Source organism: Palaemon carinicauda, chromosome 43 (genome assembly GCF_036898095.1).
Source record: "Palaemon carinicauda isolate YSFRI2023 chromosome 43, ASM3689809v2, whole genome shotgun sequence".
NCBI classification, from domain to species: domain Eukaryota; kingdom Metazoa; phylum Arthropoda; class Malacostraca; order Decapoda; family Palaemonidae; genus Palaemon; species Palaemon carinicauda.
In genome coordinates, this window is record NC_090767.1 from 42,503,860 (window position 1) to 42,509,859 (window position 6,000).

The window sequence follows — 6,000 nt, forward strand, 5'->3', positions numbered from 1 at the left end:
CTCCAATGATCTGGCAGCCACGTTCACTGCAGGAGTACGTAAGAGGCAAGTGCGCTCAATGTGTTCATTGTCAAGACAAACTTCACGATGAAGTCTACCAGGCTGTCTTGATAGCATTAATGGAAGGCGACTGGATGGTCTCTCTCGACCTTCAGGATGCATACTTCCACATTCCTATACACCCGGATTCCCAACCGTTTCTGAGGTTTGTTTACAGGAATGTGGGGTACCAGTTTCGAGCCCTGTGCTTTGGCCTCAGTCCTGCTCCTCTCGTGTTTACGAGGCTCATGAGGAATGTGGCAAAATTCCTCCATCTATCGGGAATCCGAGCCTCCCTGTACTTGGACGACTGGCTTCTCAGAGCATCGTCCAGTCTTCGCTGTCTGCAGGATCTACATTGGACGTTGAGTCTGGCCAGGGAGTTGGGACTTTTGGTCAACCTAGAAAAGTCCCAACTGATCCCATCCCAGATTATTCTATATTTGGGGATGGAGATTCGCAGTCCAGTTTTTCGGGCTTTTCCGTCTGCCACCCGAATAGAACAAGCCCTGCTCAAAGTCCAACTAATGCTGAAAAGAACGTTTGTTCAGTCAGGAGTTGGAACAGTCTCGTAGGGACTCTCTCATCCCTGGAGCAGTTTGTCTCGCTAGGGAGACTACACCTTCGGCCTCTCCAGTTCCATCTAGCCTCTCACTGGAACAAGGACAAGACGTTAGAGACGGTATCATTCCCAGTCTCCGAACCAGTAAAGGCATGCCTGAAATGGTGGTACAGCAATATCAGTCTGAGAGAGGGACTATCCCTAGCAGTCAAGAACCCAAACCACGTGTTGTTCTCAGACGCGTCGGATTTGGGTTGGGGTGCGACCCTGGACGGTCGGGAATGCTCGGGTCTGTGGACCTCAAGTCAGAAGAGCATGCACATCAACGGCAAGGAGCTATTAGCAGTCCACTTGGCCTTGATGAAATTCGAAAGCTTTCTTCGAAACAAAGTGGTAGAGGTCAACTCAGACAACACCACAGCTTTGGCATACATCTCCAAGCAAGGAGGCACACACTCCCTCACGCTGTACGAGATCGCAAGGGACTTTCTCATATGGTCAAGAAATCGAGGCATCTCCCTGTTGACGAGATTCATCCAGGGGGACTTGAACGTCTTGGCAGACTGTCTCAGTTGGAGGGGTCAGGTGATACCCACGGAATGGACCCTCCACAAGGACGTGGGCAAGAGTCTTTGGGCTACTTGGGGTCAACCCACCATAGACCTCTTTGCCACCTCGTTGACCAAAAGGTTACCAATCTATTGCTCACCAGTCCTAGATCCAGAAGCAATCCACATAGACGCGTTTCTACTGGATTGGTCTCATCTGGACTTATATGCATTCCCACCATTCAAGATAGTCAACAAGGTACTGCAGAAGTTCGCCTCTCACGAAGGGACAAGGTTGACGTTGGTTGCTACCCTCTGGCCCGCGAGAGAGTGGTTCACCGAGGTACTTCAATGGCTGGTAGACATTCCAAGAAGTCTTCCTCTAAGGGTAGATCTCTTACGTCAGCCCCACGTAAAGAATGTTCATCAAAGCCTCCCCGCGCTTCGTCTGACTGCCTTCAGACTATCGAGAGACTCTCAAGAGCTCGAGGCTTTTCGAAGGAGGCAGCCAGTGCGATTGCGAGAGCTAGGAGAGCTTCTACCATCAGAGTATACCAGTCGAAGTGGGAAGTCTTTCGAGACTGGTGCAAGTCAGCATCTGTGTCCTCTTCCAGTACCTCTGTATCCCAAATCGGAGATTTTCTTTTACATCTGAGAAATGTTCGCTCCCTCTCAGCTCCCACGATTAAGGGCTACAGGAGCATGTTGGCTTCGGTCTTTCGTCATAGAGGCTTAGATCTTTCCAACAATAAAGATCTCCAAGATCTCCTTAAGTCTTTCGAGACCTCTAAGGAACGTCGTTTGGCAACTCCTGGATGGAACTTAGACGTGGTCCTAAGGTTCCTCATGTCAGACAGGTTTGAGCCATTACATTCAGCCTCCCTGAAGGATCTCACCCTCAAGACGCTTTTCCTAGTGTGCTTGGCTTCGGCTAAAAGGGTCAGTGAAATTCATGCCTTCAGTAAGAACATCGGCTTTTCTACAGAAAAAGCCACATGTTCACTTCAACTTGGTTTCCTGGCCAAAAAATGAACTGCCTTCTCGTCCTTGGCCTAAGTCTTTTGATATACCTTGCCTGTCAGAGATCGTAGGCAACGAACTTGAAAGAGTACTGTGTCCAGTTAGAGCTCTTAAGTTCTACTTAGCTCGTAATAAGTCCTTACGAGGTGGATCTGAGGCATTATGGTGCTCAGTTAAGAAACCATCATTGCCTATGTCAAAGAATGCTTTGTCATATTTTATCAGATTTTTAATACGAGAGGCTCATTCTCACTTGAATGAAAAAGACCGATGCTTGCTTAAGGTTAAGACGCACGAAGTAAGAGCTATAGCAACTTCCGTGGCCTTTAAGCAAAATAGATCTCTGCAAAGTATTATGGACGCGACCGTTTGGAGAAGCAAGTCGGTATTCGCGTCATTTTACTTAAAAGATGTCCAGACTCTTTATGAGGACTGCTACACCCTGGGTCCATTCATTACAGCGAGTGCAGTAGTGGGTAAGGGTTCTACCACTACATTCCCTTAATTCCAATATCCTTTTAATCTGTTCTTGAAATGTTTTTTAATTGGGTTGTACGGAAGGCTAAGAAGCCTTTCGCATCCTTTTTTGATTTGGCGGGTGGTCAAATGTCATTTCTTGAGAGCGCCCAGATTAGGGGTTTGATGAGGTCCTGTTGTATGGGTTGCAGCCCTTGATACTTCAGCTCCTGGGAGTCTTTCAGCATCCTAAGAGGATCGCTGGGCTTCGTGAGGAAGACAGACTAACAAGGCAGAGTAATCGTCTAAGTCAACTTCCTTACCAGGTACCTATATATATTTGGGTTTTGTTATGATATAACTGTCAAAAACTCTAAGCATATACGCTGTAAACTTAATTAACTCTGGTCTCTACCCACCACCATGGGTGTGAATCAGCTATTATATATTCACCGGCTAAGTTAAATATTTAAAAATGATATTTTAATTATAAAATAAATTTTTGAATATACTTACCCGGTGAATATATAAATTAAAGGCCCCCCCTTCCTCCCCGATAGAGACCCAGCGGGATGAGAAGAATTGGGTCTGTTTACATGTATATGCGGTATCTGGCCGATAGTTGGCGCTAGTGGGCACACCCGCACGCTTCATAGCGATCGCTCGCGAGTTTTTGTGTTTTTCTGTCGAGCCGCCGGAGGCTCAGCTATTATATATTCACCGGGTAAGTATATTCAAAAATTTATTTTATAATTAAAATATCATTTTACGATGGAGACCACGAAGTCCGTCTTAGCAGCGGTCAGAGAGGGAGACTGGATGGTCTCTCTCGACCTGCGAGATGCGTACTTCCACATTCCTATACACCCGGATTCCCAACCGTTTCTGAGGTTTGTTTACAGGAATGTGGTGTACCAGTTTCGAGCACTGTGCTTCGGCCTCAGTCCTGCTCCTCTCGTGTTTACGAGGCTCATGAGGAATGTGGCAAAATTCCTTCATCTATCGGGAATTCGAGCCTCCATGTACTTGGACGACTGGCTTCTCAGAGCATCGTCCAGTCATCGCTGTCTGCAGGATCTACATTGGACGTTGGGTCTGGCAAAGGAGTTGGGACTTTTGGTCAACTTAGAAAAGTCCCAACTGATTTCATCCCAGACGATTCTATATTTGGGGATGGAGATTCGCAGTCTAGTTTTTCGGGCTTTTCCGTCTGCCACCCGAATAGAACAAGCCCTGCTCAAAGTCCAACTAATGCTGAAAAGAGAACGTTGTTCAGTAAGGAGTTGGATGAGTCTCGTAGGGACTCTGTCATCCCTGGAGCAGTTTGTCTCGCTAGGGAGACTTCACCTTCGGCCTCTCCAGTTCCATTTAGACTCTCACTGGAACAAGAGCAAGACTTTAGAGGCTGTATCAATCCCGGTCTCCGAACCAGTAAAAGCATTCCTGAACTGGTGGGACAGCAACATCAGTCTGAGAGAGGGTCTGTCCCTAGCAGTCAAGAACCCAAACCACGTGTTGTTCTCAGACGCGTCGGATTTGGGTTGGGGTGCGACCCTGGATGGTCGGGAATGCTCGGGTCTTTGGACCTCAGTTCAGAAGAGCATGCACATCAACGGCAAGGAGCTATTAGCAGTCCACTTGGCCTTGATGAATTTCGAGAGCATTCTTCGAAACAAAGTGGTAGAGGTCAATTCAGACAACACCACAGCTTTGGCGTACATCTCCAAGCAAGGAGGCACTCACTCCCACACACTGTACGTGATCGCAAGGGACCTCCTCATATGGTAAAAAAATCGAGGCATCTCCCTGTTGACAAGATTCATCCAGGGGGACTTGAACGTCTTGGCAGACTGTCTCAGTCGGAGAGGTCAGGTGATCCCCACGGAATGGACCCTCCACAAGGACGTGTGCAAGAGTCTTTGGGCGACTTGGGGTCAACCCACCATAGACCTCTTTGCCACCTCGTTGACCAAAAGGCTCCCAATCTATTGCTCACCAGTCCCAGATCCAGAGGCGATCCACATAGACGCATTTCTACTGGACTGGTCTCACCTGGACTTGTATGCATTCCTACCATTCAAGATAGTCAACAAGGTAATGCAGAAGTTCGCCTCTCACGAAGGGACAAGGTTGACGTTGGTTGCTCCCCTCTGGCCCGCGAGAGAGTGGTTCACAGAGGTACTTCAATGGCTGGTAGACATTCCAAGGAGTCTTCCTCTAAGGGTATATCTCTTACGTCAGCCCCACGTAAAGGATGTTCATCAAAGCCTCCCCGCGCTTCGTCTGACTGCCTTCAGACTATCGAAAGACTCTCAAGAGCTCGAGGCTTTTCGAAGGAGGCAGCCAGTGCGATTGCGAGAGCTAGGAGAGCTTCTACCATCAAAGTATACCAGTCGAAGTGGGAAGTCTTTCGAGACTGGTGCAAGTCAGCATCTGTGTCCTCTTCCAGTACCTCTGTAGCCCAAATCGCAGATTTTCTCTTACATCTGAGAAATGTTCGCTCCCTCTCAGCACCCACTATTAAGGGCTACAGGAGCATGTTGGCTTCGGTCTTTCGACATAGAGGCTTAGATCTTTCCAATAATAAAGATCTCCAAGATCTCCTTAAGTCTTTCGAGACCTCTAAGGAACGTCGTATGGCAACTCCTGGATGGAACTTAGACGTGGTCCAAAGGTTCCTGATGTCAGACAGGTTTGAGCCATTACATTCAGCCTCCCTGAAGGATCTCACCCTCAAGACACTTTTCCTAGTGTGCTTGGCTTCGGCTAAAAGGGTCAGTGAGATTCATGCCTTCAGTAAGAACATCGGCTTTTCCACAGATAAAGCCACATGTTCACTTCAGCTGGGTTTCCTGGCCAAAAATGAACTGCCTTCTCGTCCTTGGCCTAAGTCATTTGATATACCTTGCCTGTCAGAGATCGTAGGCAACGAACTTGAAAGAGTACTGTGTCCAGTTAGAGCTCTTAAGTTCTACTTAGCTCGTACTAAGTCCTTACGAGGTGGATCTGAGGCCTTATGGTGCTCAGTTAAGAAGCCATCATTACCTATGTCAAAGAATGCTTTGTCATATTTTATCAGATTTTTAATCCGAGAGGCTCATTCTCACTTGAGTGAAACAGACCGTTGCTTGCTTAAGGTTAAGACACACGAAGTAAGAGCTATAGCAACTTCCGTGGCCTTTAAGCAAAATAGATCTCTGCGAAGTATTATGGATGCGACCTTTTGGAGAAGCAAGTCGGTATTCGCGTCATTTTACTTAAAAGATGTCCAGACTCTTTATGAGGACTGCTACACACTGGGTCCATTCGTTGCAGCGAGTGCAGTAGTGGGTGGGGGTTCTACCACTACATTCCCTTAATTCCAATATCCTTTTT